The following is a 21,306-nucleotide window of genomic DNA, read 5'->3' as shown; positions in this document are numbered from 1 at the left end:
GACTTTGGGTCTCTAGCCTCACCTTCCCAGCTAGGACCGTAGTTAAGGTTGCACTATGTCTTGTTTGGGGGGCTGATTGGGCAGAGTGTGAAATACTTTTATTTTTCTAAGAGGAAATAGGGCTGTTTAGGTTCCCAGTTTGTATCTCCACAATGCCGAGTGGGTCAAGAGTGTTAGTCCTTTACCTCCGCACATCCCAAGGACTCCATGAGACAATTCACTGTGACTCCTTTGGGGGTGAATCTCTTCTTGCCATGGTAACACCAGAAACACACTGTCCCACATCTCTGGAGCGAGTAAATCCCCTATATCCCTGTCATTGACAATGAACCCCACCATCACTTAAAATAATATAAGGAAGAGCTAACGATTAGTACTGACTCTGTGCCAGGCACTTGACACATATTGACTTAGTTCATCCTTACAACAATCCTATTAGGTAAGTGCTATGATCCTCCACCTTTTACCACTGGGGGACCTGGGCGCAGAGAGGGCTTTTCTAGTTTGTTTATGATCAAAGCCAGGAAATGTTGGAACAAGGACTCAAATCTCAGCTCCTGGTCCAAGTTCTGACCACTTGACTCTACTTAGCGATGAGGAAAGAAAATGCGCACATTTACAAATAAACATACATATATGAGGGTTATTGACCAATGTTTTTATTTATTTATCCTTTACTGATGTGAATATGTAATCAAGAAGACTGGGAATACCCCATTCAGGTGATGGGACATGGAGTTTGAGAAGAAAGCTATGAGGTGTAGGGGTGAGGAGAATGAGAAGGTGCGATGGACTCGGCTATGAAGGAAAGCCATGGAAAGTCAACCTCTCTTCTTCGTCTAACACCAACCTAGCAAGGAGTTGCGGAGTCACATAAGGAGGAGGGTCTGGGTGGAAGTCAAGGGGTAGTTCCAGAGAATAAGAAGCAAGAAGATGAAAGAGAAATGTCACGTGATTCCACTCAGCTGTAGCCAAAAATCCAGCATAGCTCACACCCCATGTCCACAGTTCACTGGGAAACAAGCTGGAGACTGTCCCTGTGTACATACTTATGACCTATTGTTATTCTGTCTGCATGCCTGTGTCATACTGTGTACAGTAAAGCTTACATTAGGGGGGACTTGTTTCTACAGTCAGCAAAGCAAAACTCACTGAGAGCTGACCTTTCCCTGTGCATCCTTCAAACTGTTCATGGAGTAGAACACGCAGATAGCTCTGTCGGTGAGGGCAACGTGGCCAGTTTATCCACCAGTAAGGAAAGCGGTTTGTGGTCCTTCCTTGAAGCACCCCAGAAAGTAGTTGGCTTGAATTTAAGGGCCATGTTGTTCCAACAATATAGATTTTTAAGTAGCAGAATTACCCTCACCATAGGCTGATGCTTACACTAAAAGGTGTATGTACTATAGAACCAGGACAGAAAAAGGAAACATCAGGTTCTTATTTCCTAACTCATGCCCGCCTAAGGCATAGGCCAACTGAAGGGGACGAGACCCAGAATTGATCTGGAGGGGCATGGTTTCATTTGACTAAGTTAAGCATGTATAGGAGGGATTCCTCTGATAGCTTCATAGGCAAGGCTGGTGACTCACACCAGCTGAGTCACTGGTGTGCTGGCCTGGCCGGTGGAAGTTCCAACTGGTCAGTGTCTAGGGAGCCTTGCTCTACCAGTTTGAAGTTTTGACTCACCCTCTCTTAAAGCACATACGTCCCCACACATTCACGTGTACCTCTATGTCCTTGCGTCTCTAACCCTAAGGCCTAAACATTATGTCTGGTATTCCCTAGCTTTAAGGCAGGCTTCCTTGCTCCTCTCCAACTGGGCATTATCTCTCCTTCCTTTTACTTCTGTCCTTTTGCCATTTCTTCCACTCCACCTTTTATAATAGGTAATTAGAGATCTGAGATCCCATCTAGATGAGCTCATGGATCCTTAGTGACCCCTTTTCCAAGACCATTAGAGGGTGGCCTTTTACAAAGTCAGTGTTCAATAAGTCTTTCTTAGCCAATAAAATATTAATGAATGGTTCCATTTATAAATATGGACAAGAGAGAACCATGGCAAAAAGAATGAATTTAAGTGTGAAAACATCGATTATATTAGCATAAAACATATGACCTTCTGAAACTTTAATGAGACCAAACCACTCTTGTCTGTGTCCCCCAGTCTCTCTTTCTAATCCCCTAATCCCAGCTGCCACTGTTGGAAGGAAAGGTAGAATAGAAAACCACTGAATAACAAAGGAATTAGGGAACTTGGAATTTGGGATCTATCTTGACAGAGAGATGGGAGGTGTTGAGTCAAGACATCATCTACCTATGAGTTTTTCTCTTAACAGAAAAGACTATACAAAATGTCCTTCTTTCTCTGTCCTCCTCTCTGCCCACCTGCTCACCATCTAGTTTCTCCCTAACTTACTAATTTCCTAATTATTCTACTATCTTATCGGGAAATAACTTCTTCCCATGGCCCCACTGTGGTGCCATGGAGGGAGTGTAATTCTGGTACCACCGTCCATCATGGAAGTCAAAGAGCCAGAGCCAGACCCACCTTTCCCAGATCCAGCATAGACAGGGCAAGGTTCTCCCCTGAGACCTTCAAATTTGGCCTCAGAACTCAAGGGCAAAAGGTCAGAGAGCGGAGTAGAACCCTGTTTGATCAGGCTGACCTGGCTTTGCTTTCCTTCCTGCTCCTATCTTTCTGGCACTTCCACCAGTCCTTGGCATCTGCCCACCTTTCCAGCTTCTCATCCCACTCCCTGTGAGCTCCCCAGTACCCCCTAATAAATTCCCCAAGGCTTCGAGTCACAAAAATCTGTTTCCATTGCTAGCAACCATTACTTCCAACCAAGAAGGTGCTTCAGGAAGAAATGTTCTGTACGTGCTCTGATCCCTCACGCCAGCTGCCGCCACTGCAGGCAAGAGCATCGGGCAGTTCACTAGCCTTGTGAGTCACCGAAAACAACTTCTGCAGGTGACGAGAGGTACTTTCCGTGTAAACGTGCCCACGGGCCAGCCTGGATCTGGCTGTCCCTCGACATCGCTTGCCTGTTTTGCGGGGTGTCTCCTTGCAAACAGTTGAAAGGCTGACTCAAATGAAAATATCCCGACTCTCACACACACCAGCTACTTCTGTTTTGTCAAAGATGTGGTTTTCACATCATGTTGTCATGGACCAATCTATGCACTAGAGATAATTAGTTTCTTTCCGTAATGAACCTGACCTTCTCACTCAATCCCCTTGGGAAAGCCCCATTACTATTACTTAACTACCTTTAGGGGGATATTGAAAATGACTCCATTCAATTGGATCTAACTGGTTAAAGTAGCCAAATCAAAGCTTTAGAGTTCCAACCCAAATATTTCTTTTTTTGGTTCTTATACACATAATTACATATGATTTACAGTGACGCACAAAATTTCCGGAAATCAAAGCAGGAGTCTTTGTTCAGAATTTCACCCAATCCAGAAAAAATATACCCAGGCAACAGAAGACATGTCACGAACATGGGACACATGAGGTTGGAAAATTTTTGCAGGGTACATTTTCACTATCCCCTGAAATCCCATAAAGGGCAGGAAGGTGAGATCCCAGTAGTGCCTGGGGGCAGTGGTGGTTGGGGTGGGGGGCGTGGAATAAAGTTCACAGAGGCTCCAAAATCTTTTGTGTTGCTCTGACAACTTCCTCCCAGTGATCCTGTGATTAGAAATACTTCCCTACCAGCATAAAGCTATCTGCAGAAGGGCAAGCTCAGAGGGAGGCTTGTGTATAAAGGTGGCAGGGGGAGGACCCAACCATGAGAGGGTCTTAGAGAAATCTTCCAGGTAAGCAGTGTGGTGAAAAACATACTGTAGCTACACTGTAAAACCAGATGGCCGCATACATACCCAAAGGCCGGAGGATTTGCAGCTCAGGACTTGGTCAGTAGGGAAAATGGGAAGGTAGGAGTATTATGTTGGCTCGTGAGGGAAGGTTAAGCAACGAAGTCTTAAACTGCTTATCTGAGCTGAACTTGTGAACTGCTGAGGTTTGCCCATCCTGGGTAATAATAGCTGTGCTCAATTATCAGCTCGAAATAGCAGCCATCGTGGAAAGGGAACTGAGCCAAGACACTGACAGGGGTTTTGCAACCCCAATGGTGAAATCAGCTTCAGTCAGTTGGCCCTGGGCATATTCTTCCCCATCATCACCCTTGCAAAAAGAGAGAGAGAGAGAGAGAGAAGATGCCCATTCCAACCATGGACAGATTGGCTTCTTTGAGTCAAGTGGGAGCCCTGTTCTAGAAGGAAAGGCTCACAGCCCATATCCCAATTTAAGTAGACAAGCGAGTGGCCTCTGTCTTTGATGTAGAACCTACAAGGCTCCTTGTCCTTGGGCCCATGCATATCTCCTCAGCCGACTTCACACGTCTCTTCCTCTCACATCTCTGGTATACCTGTCGCTCAGCCTTCTACCACTTTCCAGACCTTACTCTCATTACTCCCTTGACCTCTTTGTGTTTGCCGTTCCCCATCTGGCACGCTGTTTCGCATAACCAACTCTTCTCTCAGCTCTACGTTTGCAAGTCAACCTCCACGGGGAACAGTTCTGTGGAGACCCTCTTGAGTAGTTCCCACCCTCATATCTTCTAGAGCAGAGCCATCCAAGGATGGCCGGAGTGTCCAATCTGGTGCGCCACCTTGTTTCTTAAAGTTTTCTTGGTACCTAGCCACACTCATTCCTTTACACAGAGTCTGTGGCTGGTTTCATGCCACAATGACAGAGCTGGGCAGTTGTGACAGAGACCACACGGCCTGTGAGCCAAAAATACTTACTACCTAGTTCTTGGTAAAAGTTTGGTAAAAATTCTTGGTAGAAGTTCAGTAAAAGTTCTTGGTGAAAGTTTGCTGACCCCTTGTCCATAGATTTAACATATAATTATTTTCTCTCTATTTATTTGTTATTTTCTCAACTCAAATCTGTCAGTCCAGGTAGGCAGGCTCTTGCCTTCTTATCTCTAACACCCGGCACGTCGCTGGACTCCAAGACTGCACACAGCACTAAAGCGAAGCAGGAATTACTCTTCCTATTTTCAAGACGGAAACACTGAGTGTGAAAGAGAGAAAATGTATCTGGATTGGAGGGGCTCTCCTCTGAGTGGTCTTTTCCTTTATCTCTGGAAAGTAGAGGCCAGTGACCAGAGTCTCTTGAGAAAGAGAAACGAGCCTTGAGACTCTCTTATCCAAATTCTGACTGAGCTAAAGATATACTTTCCATGTTGCACGTTCACCTCTCCTCAGTCAACCTCACCCCTATAATCTCAGACATAGTGAGTTGACCTTATGAGGTTTTTCTCCATTCTTTTGGGATCCCTTTAAATCCCTTTGGCTTGAGTGACACTCGGCAAGTTTTCCTGAATGAGACAGAGGAAAACTGTGCCTGAATCACCTCACTAATCAGAGTATATATGGGTTTGGTTTTTTTTTTTTGCTTATGCCGCCATAAGCCCTTTTTATTAATGTATTTAGTCAATTTGGGGATTTTTATTAGATATTCATGTTTCTAAGTCTTCATCCTAAGGATAAGGCAGGCAAGAATTTGCTTCCAAAGCAACTTACTGTTGCTACCTTTTAATAACTGAAGGTTTTAGTGTGGTGATTTATCCTTAAGCCTCTTGATAATCCCAGCAACCTCTAGGTGTCAGAAAATAGAAGGCAACCCTCACTCATTTTGCCCTGTATCCAAGACATAGCATTCATAGAGTCTAGCTAGACTAAAGACCATTTCAAAACAGGAGAATAAGACGTGGGCAAACCAAGGATCCCACATAAATCCTTCTGTGGAACCAGGAAATGAGCATCTAGTTGAAAAATGTGCCTGTTTTTCTCTCTCCACACCCCTTCCTACCATCTTAATGTTACTTTAAGATTTAGCCCTAAATAAGTGAAGCATGGGCTAGAGCCACAAAATATAGGCAGTGAAAAATCTTTACTGGAGTGCCCCAACAAAGCTAATCCCTTTAATGCTGACGATGGCCCCATTTTTGTCGCCAGCCTCTCAAAGCCTGACAGAGATGGGGAGGGAGTGGGAACTCCCAGAGCAAATAAAGACCCCTCTTGGGTGTAAAAAATCAGCATCCCCAGGCACTTCTGAAGCCCCAACCCCAGGCAAGCTAGGAGAGACAGTGTACATTTTTCAGACGGGGTACAGCCCTCACAGGCAGTCAGAGCAGAGCCATCCGTTGCCAGAAACCATTCATCAGACTCTGTAGAAAAGGCTGTCAGCTCGGCCTACAGGCCTCAAGCCAGCCTGTCAGGATCTAGGCTAACAGCCAGAGTGTCAGGGGCTGCGGCTGGTAGCCAACCAGAACTTTGATGTCTAAGGGTTGGCCAGCTGGTATGGGAGCCTGGCCGATGGGTTCTCTGAAGCCATATGCTCTGCTCGGAGGTCATGAGTTCTGAGAGCGAGCTGGCCGTTAAGAGGATCTCCAATAAAGACGGAGGTAGGCATTTTCTATTCTTTTTTCAAAAAATTGTTCAAATTATTTCAGTATTTGTTTTGATTTAAATTTCCATTACACATGCTTTTCATTATGCAACTCAATTAGTATATAAAAGATTTTTCTGTTTAAGATGTTTAAATGAACATAATTGTTCAATTTGGAAAGATTACAATGCTTTTATTTAATTAACACTGCAATAAATACATCGCTCTGTAATGAACCCCATACTTTTAGGCCATTAACCATTCAATAAATTTGCAATATGGAAGGTTCTGTATGGAGAAGAAGATAAATAAAGCAATATAAATGAATGCACGACAGCTATGATGGTAAGCAGCAAATTACAGCTTTTTGCTTCTCATCCACCAGAGTTGTACCTTGATTACAAACATATGTCAGTGTAATAAACAGCATACATTTCAATTACTATTTTGAACATGAGGTACACTGGACGTTACAGAAAAAATTCCACACCATTGGTGTGGGCTGTACTCCATGGCATCTTCCCAACGAGAAGCTCTTTCGGAATTTGTCCAAAGGCTCATTGGTCGTTTGCCTTATCAATCTGGGCCCGGGCCCTGCCACACCGCAAATAATCTAAGTCCGGCAGGCAGCCTCTCAGAACCAGCTGGCTCTACGATGATCAAAAAATGAAAGCCACGTCCCTCATGTGGGTGTTCCTGCACAGGACCATTACCTACACCTTCCCAACTGCTACAGATCATGGTAGGTCTTGATGTGGCCAAGGGCACGTCTTCTATGGCCAAGGGCTTCCAGGCCCTGCCTTCCCTTGCCTTCTCCCCCTCTCATACCAACTTTAGTGAAACGACAGACTTTTCCATGTGTACCACCCTCTGCCCTCTCTAAACCCCCATCTGCTCCTTCTAACACTGAGCCCAGCAAGGTCAGCATACAGAAGCAGGTGCTAGGAAGCCCAGAGTTCAGGAGAACCCACCGAAACTTAGAGAATTTAAGTATTAGCAGAGAGTCACGGAGCCAAGATCAGGAATCTAAGTTTGTCTCCTACCCAATGCGCATGACTAGTATGGGCAGCTATAATATTCATAGCAGCAATAGCTAAAACAAAGTGTTAACATTGAAAATAAGGTCTGATATGGAGTGATCATTATGTATGTACCAGGGATTATTGCATTGCATTTTATAGAGGAAGAAACCAAAGCTTGGATGGTGGGGATCCTGCTTCAAGGTCCCAGGGAGAAAAGGGCAACATCAAGCCCACGCTCTGCAGCTCCCCCGAGGGTTCTTTTTCCAAGGGCTACCTGGGAAGGTCCCCGAAAGCCCTCCTTTAGTTCTTAGCACCCTTGCCTCTGCTCTCCTTCATCCCATCCCTGTGGTTTGGGCCTCTTGCAGGGAAATCGCAGAAGGATCACAAGCGGGAGCTCCCCTTTCACACTCTTCTCCATAGACCTCTGGAAAGGAGGCACCCACCAGCCAGGCGATACCTCCCTTGGTAGCCAGCTGGCCACATCTGGCTCACAAGACCAAGGGTTTTCAGAAACAGAGGCCAGAGTGCATGTGCCTGTGGAGCCAGGCTTGGTTTTAAGCTCTACCTCTGCTATTTTACTAGCTGTGTAGCCAACCACATTACTTATCCTCTCTGTGCCTCATTTTCCCCAATTCACCCTACTTTCATATAGCTATCATGAGATACAGATCAGAGGACCAAATTTATCTGCATTAGCTTAGTATGTAGCGAACAGTAAATGCTTAGTACCTAGCAAATAAAAAAGGCTTAGCAGAAGACTTGGGTCCATGTTACAGGTTTACAAAAGTGTGAGCAATTCAGTTGCTCACTCAACAAATACTTACTGAGCACCTATTATTTGTAGATACTGCCCCAGGCATTTGGGGTAGACAGGTGTAGCTCCCCCTCCCACATGTACTTTGCAGTGCATGCACATATATATATGTAATATTTCAAGTTGTGACAAAAATAAGGAGCCGTGAAAGAACTGACTGATGAGAGGGAAGTGTGGGCCATTCAAGGAGGCAACAGATAACCAAGTCCCGAATGAAAATTCAGGCTATGGGGCGCATACCATGGCACCTGAGACACGGCAGGAGGTCAACAAACATGCAGTGGGGATTCAAATCTGGACTTCTACCTCACCTCCCTAGTGTTCCCGTCTGGCCAGATTTGTACAATCCAGAATATGAACATTTACAGGACCTTCTGGGTGAGAAGCACCAGGAGAGGCAGAAAACTGGCCTCTGGGCTTAAGCCAGCTTAAGTGGTGGCCTTTTTCTAGACTCTAGAACATTCCAGGACCCAGATCTCTCTTATGAGAAGACGAGCATGGCATATGAGGGAGAGGATCGATGGAGCCACGGGACAGAGAGGGCAAGAGGACCACTGGTCAGGGGTGGAATCCAGATTTGCCTACAGCAACATGAACTTCTTGCTGAGTCTCTACATCTCTATACGGAAAATGGGAATACCAGTCTGTACCCCATAACAAGTTAGTGGAATGGTTTTAAATGACGTGTGTAATAGAAACCCAGCAACTCAAATGTGCCACGCTTAGCTGCTGTCGATCCAAGGTGCGGAGTATGTGACGATCGCTATCCTACATTTTCACTTCAACATTTCTGTACATTGGAAGCTTTCCTTAAATAAAATATTAGAAACGATATGAAGAAAAACAATACATGCAAACTACCTGGAGAAAAGGAGACATTAGATTGTTATTATTTTGATTTTTTTTTTTTCATTTGGAAATAAAGTCTCAGTTCCCACATGGCACCAAGCTCTGTGTTGGAACTGAAATGAAAACAGACCTTCTTTGTCTTTGAGGAATTCATCCCCTCCTGTACTCTTAACCATCACCATTCATGTCTCTTTATATTATTCCTGGACCTGATTCCCTATTTTTTCTTCAATTTTATCATTATCACCTTGTATGTGTTTATGGCTTAAGCCACAAATAATTTGAAGAACCAACCAGGGTATAACTATATGGGTAGAAGGTCAGACGAAGGGATGGACAGGTCATTCTAAGGAAAACCTGAGACTTTGCCCAGAAACCCAAGTCGTTGATCAATTAAAAACAAAGTCTGCCTTTGGCTCAGGTCATGATCCCACAGTCCTGGGATCAAGTCCAGCATCAGGCTCCCTGCTCAGCGGGGAGTCTGCTTCTCCCTCTCTCTCTGCCTGCCACTCCCTCTGTTTTTCTCACTCTGTCAAATAAATAAAATCTTAAAAAAAAAATAAAGAGAGAGAGAGAGAAAAAAAACAAAGTGGGATAACTCATCATTTCAGTGGCTGAGCTGAGCCTCCCTTTGCTGGCAGCTCCACCGGCCCATCAGGCTTCCTGCACCTCTTCCTCTGGTAACAGAACCCACCTCCTTGGCCACATGACTGAGCCAATGAATCGGGCTGAGCCAATCATATTATACCACCATTCCAGCCCCATGACCCAAGTCAGGCTAGAGACCTTGCCTAGGATTTCCTCCCTGCTCATAGACCTGTTAGGATGTTAATACAGGAAAATAAGCACCATAGCTTCCCATCCCTCCTTCTTCCAAATTGCCTGAAGGAGGAAGTCAACCCCCAGAGTGGGGGGAAAAAAGGAATCACACATAGTTCCAGGTGCCCTTAGCTCCAGTAATCTCTGAGGCCAGCTAGCTCCATTCACGTCCATTCACAGCGAGTCTCATGTACCTGGACCGATAGACTCCTCTTTCACTCTGCCAGTGGGCATGCCTGTCTCTCACCTTCTCTCAATGGAATTCTTTCTAGTAATTAACCCCTGGAAGCCTCCCGAGTGCCTGGGCCTATGTTAGAAGCCACCAAGTTTGGGGCGCCTGGGTGGCTCAGTGGGTTAAAGCCTCTGCCTTTGGCTCAGGTTATGATCTCAGGATCCTGGGATCGAGCCCCACATCGGGCTCTCTGCTCAGTGGGGAGCCTGCTTCCCCCTCTCTCTCTGCCTGCCTCTCTGCCTACTTGTGATCTCTGTCTGTCAAATAAATAAATAAAATCCTTTTAGAATCCACCGAGTTTAAGGAAACTATTTTCATTCTAGTTGTGATGGTGCTGGGAGGCAGCAAGAGAGCAAGTTATGAATTGAGTTGTTAGAATAGGCCAAGATTTCTTAAGCTAGTCCCAAAAAGCACTAGCCATAAAGTAAAAACATTGATAATCTGGATTTCATTGAAATGAAGAAACTTTGTTTATACAAAGACACCATCAAAACAGTGAAGAGACTGGAAAATATACACAAAATATAGAGCCCTAGCAGAAGACTTATATCCAGAATATAAAAATAATGCCTACAAATCGATAAGAAGAAGTCCATGAACATAATAGAAAAAAGGGGGGCCACACCTGAACAGGGACTTCACAGAAAAGGCACACCCAAATGGCCAATAAGCATACTACAGAGTTCAACATCATTACTCTTTAGGAAATTGCAAAATAAAACCCCTAGGAGATATTATTGCCAACCTACAAGAATGGCTTAAGATAAAAGCCTGAAAATACCAAGTGCTAGTGATGGTACAGAGCAAGTAAAACTCATACAGTGCTGAGAAAACATAAACTGATAACCTATTTTAGAAGAGAAAATATTTAGCTATTCCTACTAAATCTAAAACTAATCTAGGACTTGACAATTCTACTCCTGGGTATACATGCAAGAGAAATAGAAACTTATGTACACCAAAGGACATATAAAAGAATGTTCACAGCTGCTTTATTTGTAATTGTCCCAAACTGGAGACAGCTTAAATATTTACCAAGAGGAGAATGGGTAAATAGTCCTATATTCATATAATAGAATGCTACATCGCGATTAAAAAAAAAAAAAAGAATGCATTCTTGTACACACAACAACATGGGTAAATCTTAGACACTGTGTTGGCAAAAACTAAGCCCAAAAGAGTACATACTGCATGACTCCATTTGTGTGACATTCAAGATCAAGCAAAACTGATCAATGGTGACAGAGCTAAAAGAGGTACCACGTTACTAGGAATAGTACTGACTGGGAATAGGCCCAGAGGAACCCGGGGTGCTGGAAGTGTTCTGTATTTGCTCTGTATATAATCATGGAGGTGTAAAAAATTTATGCATCAGTAAAAATTCATGGAGTTACACCTCTAGGCACATGACTGGAGCCTATCTACTACTAAAGGAGGAGAAAATGAGGAGGTATGCTATTTTAAAACCTAATTTTAATGTCTTCCAAGGAAAAACCCCTTTATAAGCAGGGTAGGACTCACACACCCCCATACAGTGCTGGGGGCGGGGGGGTCTTACCTGGCTGCGTTCTCTCTCCCACAAATCATCACGTACTTCATTCTCATGTAATGCTTTTGAAGGGCAATTCACGTCTCTTAGGTCATCTGAAATGGCCACCCTACGTAACAGACAGGACAGGTCTTTTAGCGCCTATTAGAGAGTTGCGGAAGCTGCTGGAAAGACTGGCAAGGGTATGGGAACAGTCCTGACTTGGAGAAACCAAAAGATCGGAACCAAAATACCACAACAAACAATTCAGATGCTGCTCCCTCGTTCTCGTGCGCGCTCGCTCTCTGTCTCTCACTCTCCCCACCTCTACGTTCTCTTGTGTGCCTTCTCCCTTCGCTATTTCCCCTCCCCCGTTCTCTCATCTCTCCTTCTCCTTGCCTTTGTTTTCCCTTCGTCGTACTCCTTCCCTCCCTGTCTTACTCTAGCTCACCATGAATCTACCACTGTCTACCGCAGACGAGAACTTCATTCAGAGCTTCCCGGGTCCCGTGCCAGCTCTCAGTTCTGCGTTTCCTCACTTGTAGCATCTTGGCATGGAACACGCACATAACCTCTTCCCAAACCATCCTGCAGCAGAAATCTATCATTCCATTCCTGGCATCTATTACCCGCTTTCTGGGAAGAGCACACCACTTCTCCTTGAGGAAGCCATATTTTCTCTGGTCTCCGTCTGTCCCTTTCCTTCTCATCCTCCATGGACCTGCACACATCTGGCCAGCGAGAACATTCTGGCCCCCGAACGGCGGTGACTGATTCATAGATGGGCACACGGCCCAAGCCACGCCAATGAGACCCATCCTAGGATGATTTATGCTGGGCTGTGAAGCCAGTGGATGAGTCTAGACCTTTCTGGGATCATCTTTGCCATCAAAGGGGATACATAGCTTGAGAAAGAAACCAACACAGTGGTAAGCAGAACTGACGGGTTAGGAAGGATTACTACCCACTTTGAGCACCCCATCCAGTCGTGACTGAAGTTAGACTACACTTAGTCTTCTGAACTCTGAAAGCCAAAAATGACCTTCTAAGATGAAGCCAGCTTGAAGTGGGATAGTAGGTTAATCTATCGCCATCTCTAATTTCTTCTTCTTCTTCGATGTGTATTTGCTTTGAGAATTTGCAGTTTCTCTAAAGAAGCAGAATCTTAGCTCTCCACCCTGTGCCCACAGTCGTTTCCTAGAAAGCATGAGAGGGGAGATGTGAAGTCAGGTCCTCTGGTTTTAAGACCCTTGCTCTCAGCCGCTGAGTCATGGCAGCAGCAGTTGGGTTGGTGACTGCCTCAACGTCCTGGAAGGCCAAACCCCACGGCAACGGGAATCCCTGGGAAGCTTCGTCAATATTTTCTTAACAACTCTAACTGCACATGAAAACAAGAAAACATTAAAAACTAAGGGTTGTTGTTTTTTTTTTTTTTTTAACACACCAGGAAGTCTAGACACCTGCTTTTGTATATTTTCTGGAGGGGCAAAAATAGACTCATTGTATGAAATTTATTTCAGCCATTTGGGGAGGTTTTCGTAAAGATGGGTTGCGTTTGTGATTCAGCCGTGAGACATAAATGTTTAACACTGGGTCTTCCTCCTCACCCGCTCTTCCCCTGCGGATGCTTTGAATAATGCAAAGTCTGTTTTAAGCTCTGCTGATTTACTCGAGAAAAGGATCAGCATATTTTGAAATATCGGTCATACGGTCTGGCGGACGGGAGCATTAAAACACAGGGTAAAACTCAACAAGCTACTTCCTGTCAGCTGCTTCGCAAGACTTCATGGGCTCATAATACTTAATAAAAAAAAAATGAGCTGTAAATAATATGTGATTTCAACTGCATTTTTTATCAAATGAACTAGGCGTTTGTGAGACAGTTCTGTCCTCAGTGAGGAGCCCATAAACTCGTGGGCGTGAGACATTCCTTTCCTGCCCCTTCCTTGAGGACCTACTCTGTGATAGGTGCTTTACTGTTAACCTAATTCACACAAAGGAACTCAAACTCAGACAGCCTCCCCAAAAAAGGCGATTTCTTGTGGCTCCAGCTAATGGACAGTTTGTACTTCTGTCTATGAGCCAGACTGTCTTACTACCCCGGGTTCCTGAGGAGGTCAGTTCCATGAGGACAGAAACGCATCAGCTCATTTACTTCTAAGTCCTCAGTGTCTAAAACAGGGCCTGGCATAAAGTGGGTGCTCATTCATTACCGGATGGATGGATGGATGGAGGGATGGATAAGTAGACAGACGGGAAGCTAAAACTTAGGGAGGTCAACCAGCAAGGAAGTGGCAAAACCCGACTTGGAAGCCAAGTCTCCTGCAAAGTCTCCCATTCACCAAGCGTACAGCTGGGTAAAGGGAGAAGGCACCAGCTGCCATCTTCATCTCTAGTCCCATGAGTCTCCACCAGCGGCCTTTCTCTAAAAGTCACACCACATGTCTGTGGGCAGAAGAACCTGGGCCAGCCCATGGAAACACAGCCAACTACCTCCTCGGGCCCTCCCAGGACCTGTGTTTCGGGGGCAAGAGGGCGCAGCAGAGGGCAACCTTGCTCACAAGCCTTCTGAATGGCCCCGATGCTGAAGAACCAGAGGGAAGGGCCCAGCCAGGGCTTGTGTGGAAGGGCCAAAGTCACGGGGGACAAGGCGACTGACGTGAAGAGGAAGTCTGAGGCTTCGTGGGAAGGCGTGGGGAACTGTCCACATTCTCCACATCAGCCCGCGATGCCTCGTTGAGGGAGGCCCCCCAGGGTTTACCAGGAAGGTGGTGGGGGCAGAACAGGCTGGGGAAAATAAACCTGGAGGAGGAGGAAGACGGGGAAGCAACTCGGGCTGGAATCGTTTTGTTTTATGAATAGTTTATGAGCCGTATCAGGAGTCACACTAACGGGCGAGGGCTGGAATGTTTTCTAACTTTAAAGTGAAAGCCGCCCACCAGGCCAGGAGTGTGGGAGAGGCAAAATATGAAAAACACGGAGGCCCCTCTCGGCACTGCCCTGCTATCTTGTAAAACACGGATCTTGGGGCTGCACACACTAGCAAATGTGTCTCTCTCTTTCGATGCTGAAACCGCCTTGGAGTTTTTCACAACCACTGTGCTCAGCTAAATGTTTTCAGGTGGCTTATCTCTGTGCCGGGAACCGTGTCACGGGGTGGACCCTGGGGCTGAGGAAAGATCTGGAAAAGAGCCCATGGGGTGCCCACCTCCACACCAACTTCTTTCTGTACTTGGAATTATGCCTTGTTCACCATAGGGCAAGGAGGAGTTTCACCCAGGGGGAGGCAATCTCGCTAGCAGGGGGAAGAACACACAAGGAGCCTCAGAAAGGAATCTTTATTTGTCCAAATCTGCTCAGTGCCATTAACAGCTCCCTCTCCACCCACAGGCGAAGCCACAGGCGCCCCATAAACTGACCCCTCCATCCAGGGCCTCAGGGAATGCCTCCTCCCTGCCTTCCCCAAGCCCTGGGCTCTATCTCTCACAGGACGGAGCCCACACCCCCCAGCTGACCCCCAGGTCTGGGTTGTTCCTGTGCTCTCCCCCACCCCTGGAACTTATTCCAGAACCATCCCTCGGTTCTCCGGGCCATGTCCAGGATTCCCCTTTGTCCCATTTCCCACAGTCAGAGCCTGGGCCCGACTGGCTTCTGGACCCAAGCCAGGGTCGGGTCGTAGGCCCCTTTCTTGCCTTGGAATACGAACTCAGACATTCGTCAGCAAGAAACTGTAAGGGGCATATCTGTCATTTTCAGCCTCCACCCTGTGACACACTGCCCTCTCCTCTTCCATTCATGGCTCTGAAAATCTGGCTCACCAGGACATCCCACTCTCAAACCTCTCTCCGTGTCTTGACCCTCGGCAGAAACGCCAGTGGATGTTTCTTCCCGATGAGGTTGTCTCTCAGTCTGACTTGAAAGTCTTGCACTTCCCAGAAAGGTCAGGCAGCCACCCTGAGGGGCACATATTCTTGGTGTCCCTCCAATTCTGCATGCTCTGCCCCCAGACATACCGTTTTTGGGGTTTTGTTTGTTTGTTTGTTCGTTTGTTTTTCCTGTAAGATGAAGTTAGTATATCGAGCTGGGAAGACTCTGGTCTTCTCACAGTTCATTCTGGGACGCTGTTTGCACAACATCCCTTTAGGAAACGGGTATTAGGATCTTAGTGAGGATATTAAACATGGTCTTCGGGCAGGAAAGTCATAGACATCAAATCCTGCCCACTTTCTTGCTTCATTCATTTACTATTCGAAATTAATGACTGCCTGCCATGTGCCACGCCCCATTCGCATAACAAAATAGCAGCAAAAAAACAAAACACAAAAAACAGATGAGGTGAAAGTTCCCACTGAGCTCAGAGCTTAGTGAAGGGAGAGAAACACGAAGTGAGTACACAAATACATGATTCTAATCATACAGGAAAGTAACAAGTCCATGAAGATATGACCGGCATTGAACGTGAAAGGCAAAGGTAGAAGGATGAAGAGGGGCAGGGGTGGGGCGGGAGGGGGGTACATAGAACCCCAGAGAGCAAAGCAAGGAGAAACAGCCCTACCTTCTGGAATCTTTGGTCCCCAAACCCAATACAGACTCCTAGGGAGTTAGTCCGGGCTCTGGGGAAAACGCCTTTTCCCGGAACAGGGCCCCTCTGAATGGACAAACAACATTTTATTGGAAAAGATTAAAACCCAAGCACTGATGTTGGCTTTTCAGTGGAAGGAGAGAAAGAGCTCAGTTTCCAAAAAACAAAGGACCGAGGAACTGAATGAGAGAGGGTGTGTGGGTGTGAATGTCCACATGATTGGCCTCCCCCATGTGGAAGCTACTGGACGGTGAGAGGGGGCCCCTCCCAACCGTCCCAGCGGTAGGCCTGGACAGTGGGACTACCCACAGCAGCTGTTGGGTACCTTCCTAAGGTGGGAAACCAATAGCTCCCCCTAGAAGCCAACAGATGGACAGATCCCAGCAGGAGGGTGCTGCCATCATGGGAGCTTTGGAATTTGGGGATGTCCTCAAATCTCTTAAGCTCTTCCAGTTTGCTTCCTAATTTGGGTTACCATGGAGGTGCTCATACAGTGCAAGCTGGGGTTGGAGTGAAGCGGTAGATGACAGGGAAATGTGAAAATGGCTTGAGTCAAGGGCCTGGCCTCAGGTAAGGGAGGCTGAAGGGTTGTTAGACTTACATTTCTGTGTTAGGCTCATATTCCTGTGTGTGTGTTAGGGGCACAACCTGTGCCCCTAATGAAAACTTCATTGCAAAAGCCAAACTGTGTTCTAGAAAGGGCTCAATGAAGATAAACCTGTTAGAGAGGGAGCAGAGAGATGTATAATGAACTTTCTAGAAAAGAAGAGATCATAAAGCTATCTTAGGAAAGAGGAGACACGATGGAAGCAGAAAAAAAAAAGAGATGCTAAGAGCAAGAGGCAGTAGGATTTCAAATTAGGGTGATCTAGGGCTGAGAGGAAGTCATCCAAGGATTTACTCATCAAAGCAGTCCCTGTGATATCCATAATGGCAGCCTGTGGCACCTGTTTAGCCTTTACTGGGTACTAGGTACTAGGTACCACACTAAAGATTTCATACACATCAAATCATGTCATGCTGATGACAATCCTTGAAGAGAGGTATTGTGGTTTTCAAGATGCTTCTAGAAGGGAAAATGGACTCTGAGATCATTTGAGTACCTCTCCCGAGATCACACATGTAATTAGCAGCACAACATTTCCAAACCCAGACCTCCCGGCTTTGGAGCGGCAGAAGAGCCGTGTCCCCCACCGCCAGCAGGATCTGGTGAGCACATCCAGAGAATCACCGAAGGGCCTGATGGACCGGAGATTCCCAGGCCCCAACTGCCGTGTGTGGAGCCTGGAAACCTGCATTTCAAAAGGCCCATATATGATCATTAAACACACTCAGGTTTTGAGAAGGAGCAGATTCTGGTGGGTAGGGTGGGTGGGTTGGAACAGAGGCAATTCGTGGTTCCTAAGAATCCAAGAGATGGAAGTTACCAGGACCAGGATCGTGTAAGAAAAAAACAAAACAAAACAAAACAAAACAAAAAATCAGATGAGGGACAAGAGTACCTCTGGAGAGGTCTGGAAGGACCCATTTACCCGACAGCGTTAATGGATGTTCTCCTGGGCGTGACGAGGTTAGACAAAGACTCCTCAGAGACCTGCTTCACAGCTAGAAGGCAGGAGGGTGGTGGGGAAGGATGTGTGTACAGAGAAAGGCCAAAGACACCGACTTCTCAGAACTAAGGTCACACACGCAGCAGAGTTCAGTTTCAGGGAGCAGGAGACAGAAGAATGGAGACAGCGCTAGGGACTCTGAAGGTTACCCCTGCTCCCCTCGTCCTCCCTGGCCACAGTTGAGGGCTGCCACCACCATGGTGTGGAAGAAAGAGCACAGCTCCGTTTCTCAGGAAGAGAGGCCCGAATGTTTTCTGTGGTTCTGAGGACTTCCTTTGAGAGAGGCAACCTACTGACAGGGCCTCCTAGTTTCCAGCATTTTCCCGTTCCCAGGCTCTCATGCTAGAGGGGTCTTGGCCCTGGATTGGCCTCTGGGAGCCCTGTACAATGTTCTTTGTGCCACCGGCTACATCAAAGGAATGAACCTCCACCGTGTGACCCGTAGCGTGAAGGCAGGAGGTGCAGTCAGGGTGACAAGGGAGTGGCTTTCATCTTCCTACGGAGGGGCTGCCTTGGCTCGGCTCCTGCTTGCCTTGCTGGGGGCTTTGGATAGAATAGTGGGTCATTGCGGGGGAGGGTCCATGGCCAGCGGCTGTTAGGCTCCAGTGTGCGGACACTGGGGAACAGACATGAGGCAATAGGCCCTCAGGTCTTTGAAGGCAAGAGGCTGGAGGGCAGACAGTTCCCTCCCTGGGCCGGGGGGGGGGGGTGGCGGTGGGAGAAGACCTGCAGACCCTCACCTCCACCTTCTCTCAGTCTTACTAAGTGAGGAGGGAACATCCGGGTTTAAAGAAGAAACACTCTGTGGCTTTGGCCAAGGGCAAACATTTACCCTTGGCTAGGACAGAACTCGCCAAATGGCCGGAGCACTTCAGCTCCTCACTGACACGTGGACACATAGCCCCAGGCACACTCACGCACCCTGCCCTCGAGGGGCACATCTCATGACCCAGGCCTGCTGTACCCAGGACGAGAAGACAGAGAAATGCAGACTCGTAAGTGAGACGGGACGCTTGTGGGTGGGATGGAGCGAGCGCCGGGTCGCCAGGCAGGGACCACACCGTGGTCTGGGCATCGGGTGGCACAACCTAACGAGGGAGCAGATTTGCCCAGAGGTGGCCCCAGCTCCCCAGTGGCCACGCTCCAGCTGCCAGGTACCAACCGACGAGAAGCCCACCAGCTCTCCAAGTTTTTCTGTGAAAACGCCTCAGCCCATAATTGAGCTCAAATATGTGTCTGCTTGGATTCAGTTAACTCCTGGGGCAACACGGGCTGCCTAGCCGGCCTCTTCAGAGGCAGCCCCCTCATCATCGCGGGGGCTCTAAGTTCCTACCTATCTAAGAGGCTGAAACCGTCTTTAGAAATAACTGTGTGTGTGTGTGCGTGTGTGTGTGTGTGAGAGAGAGAGAGAGAAAGAGAGAGAGAGAGAGAGAATGAGGGGGAGAGAGACAGAGGCAGAGAGAGAAACCACGCTGAAGGATGGACAACACACTGACCTTTCCAGAAGTGGCCCACACTCGGACAAACCCACCCAGCACAGCAAATGAAATCCAACCCAGGCGTTTCCAAGGAGAGCAGTGCATGTGGTCACCACAGAAACAAGGCTGCACACAGCAGAGGTAATCCTCTGCACACAGCACACCTGCAACTTTTCCACAGCACGTGTTGTTTGGTTTTGCACACCCACCCCCAATGAGCATTTGAATTAATATAAACATTTCTTAGCTGGTCTTTATGGCAACAGCGGCAATATGGCGGGAGTGACACACTCAGACAAAGCCTGGATAATGCCTTCTTTGTGTCGTCCTTCCCAGCGGAGCAGGGCCAGCAAGGCCGTCCAAGAAGGTTCTGGGGTGGTCCGCCAGTTCCTCAGCGGCCTGGACTTGTGGAAGACGGGGGCCAAGGACAGCGGTGTGTGCAATGATTCTGTGTCTAACACCAACAAGGGGAGCTTCAGCGTGAGGGGAACGTGAGGATAGCCAGAAGGAACATTGCTTTCGCCAAAAGTGATGCATTCACATAGAACCAGGAAAGGTGGCAGGAGAGAGGATATGGGGAAGGGGGGGGGGGGTAGTGGGCAGAGCTCGTGTGGGAGTAGGGAGGCTGGAAACTCAGAAGAAAAGTGAAACAGTTTTCATCAGCAGGAATGGGGAGGAAAAGTCAGTATCAGAACATATAAGCCTAGTGATAACCAGCGTGTGAGGTTTTGCCGTGGCTGGTAGGGGCAGAAATCTCCCCTGCAGGGGAGGGAAGTGGCAGAGATAAGACGGCAGAACTGAAATGTCTGTCAATGTTGATGACGGCTCAGTTACCTGTATGCCCGAACACCTCCCTTTTACCGCGCTGTCCGTCACTTGCTTCTCACTGAAGGTGCTGGCGATACCCAGGGAATCCCATAGACATGTAATCTGTCCTCTCTCTCCTCTCTCTTTCTCTCCCTCCTTCCCTCTCCCTCTCGACAATGAGGAAGCTTTACTGAAGTCCATATACATTTCAGGGGATGCAAAACAACAAAAAAGGAAACTGCCATCCAGGATCCCAAGTTAGACCTTCCATTGCACTATCAGCCTGCACCAAATAAATAAATAACTTAATAGGATTCCTCCATTCACATACCGCAGACAATGGAAACCTGCCAGAGCTTGCCGGTGATCCAGGCGCCTCATAGAAAAGTCAGGTAGTCAACAAGTCGGGAGGCATGAGAGGAGAGAATTCCTATCGCGTAGAGACGCCTTTCCCAAATTTGTATGGATATAACTTGGAAGAATCAAAAGGACAGGGAGCATCAGAAGAGGGTCAGATTGTCAGATGGTGTGATAAGCCCTCTAATTTCAGCAAAAAGTACAGAAGAGCTGGGAACACGGCATAAAAGTGTGTGTCTCCCAGACAAGGGTGTTGGAGAGGGTAGTAGTCAGCCAAGGGTTCCCAGGGAAGTGTGCTGCATCTCAGTCCTAAAGGATAAGTTCGGTTCACCCAGTAAAGAGGGTCTGTGTGCAGTTTTGACACAGCAGGGAACTGTTCCAGGTGGAAGGGAAATGGCACAGCCAAAGACTCAGAGGCTGGGAAGGATACGGTATGTTGATGGAATGGACAGTGGTTCAGCAGAGGGGATGATACTTAGGAGGCAGTAGCAATCATAAGAGATGAATGCACAGGTCATGTCACGAAGGACCCCATCAGCTATTGTAAGGTGTTTGGGTCTGGTCCTAACAAAAGGAAACTACTTCTCTCACTTCACTGATGGGCTAGAGACCAGAGATGTTCCAACTGGGCTGCCTAAGTGGCCTCCTAGAGAAGGTAGCAAAGCTAGAGGGAAGGTGGAATTAGCTAAAATCATGGTTTCCTCGGTTTTTTTCACACTGGAAACTTCAAGCCAAAGAGAACCAG

This window comes from Martes martes, assembly GCF_963455335.1.
Source record: "Martes martes genome assembly, chromosome: 1".
NCBI classification, from domain to species: domain Eukaryota; kingdom Metazoa; phylum Chordata; class Mammalia; order Carnivora; family Mustelidae; genus Martes; species Martes martes.
This window is presented reverse-complemented; position numbering follows the sequence as displayed.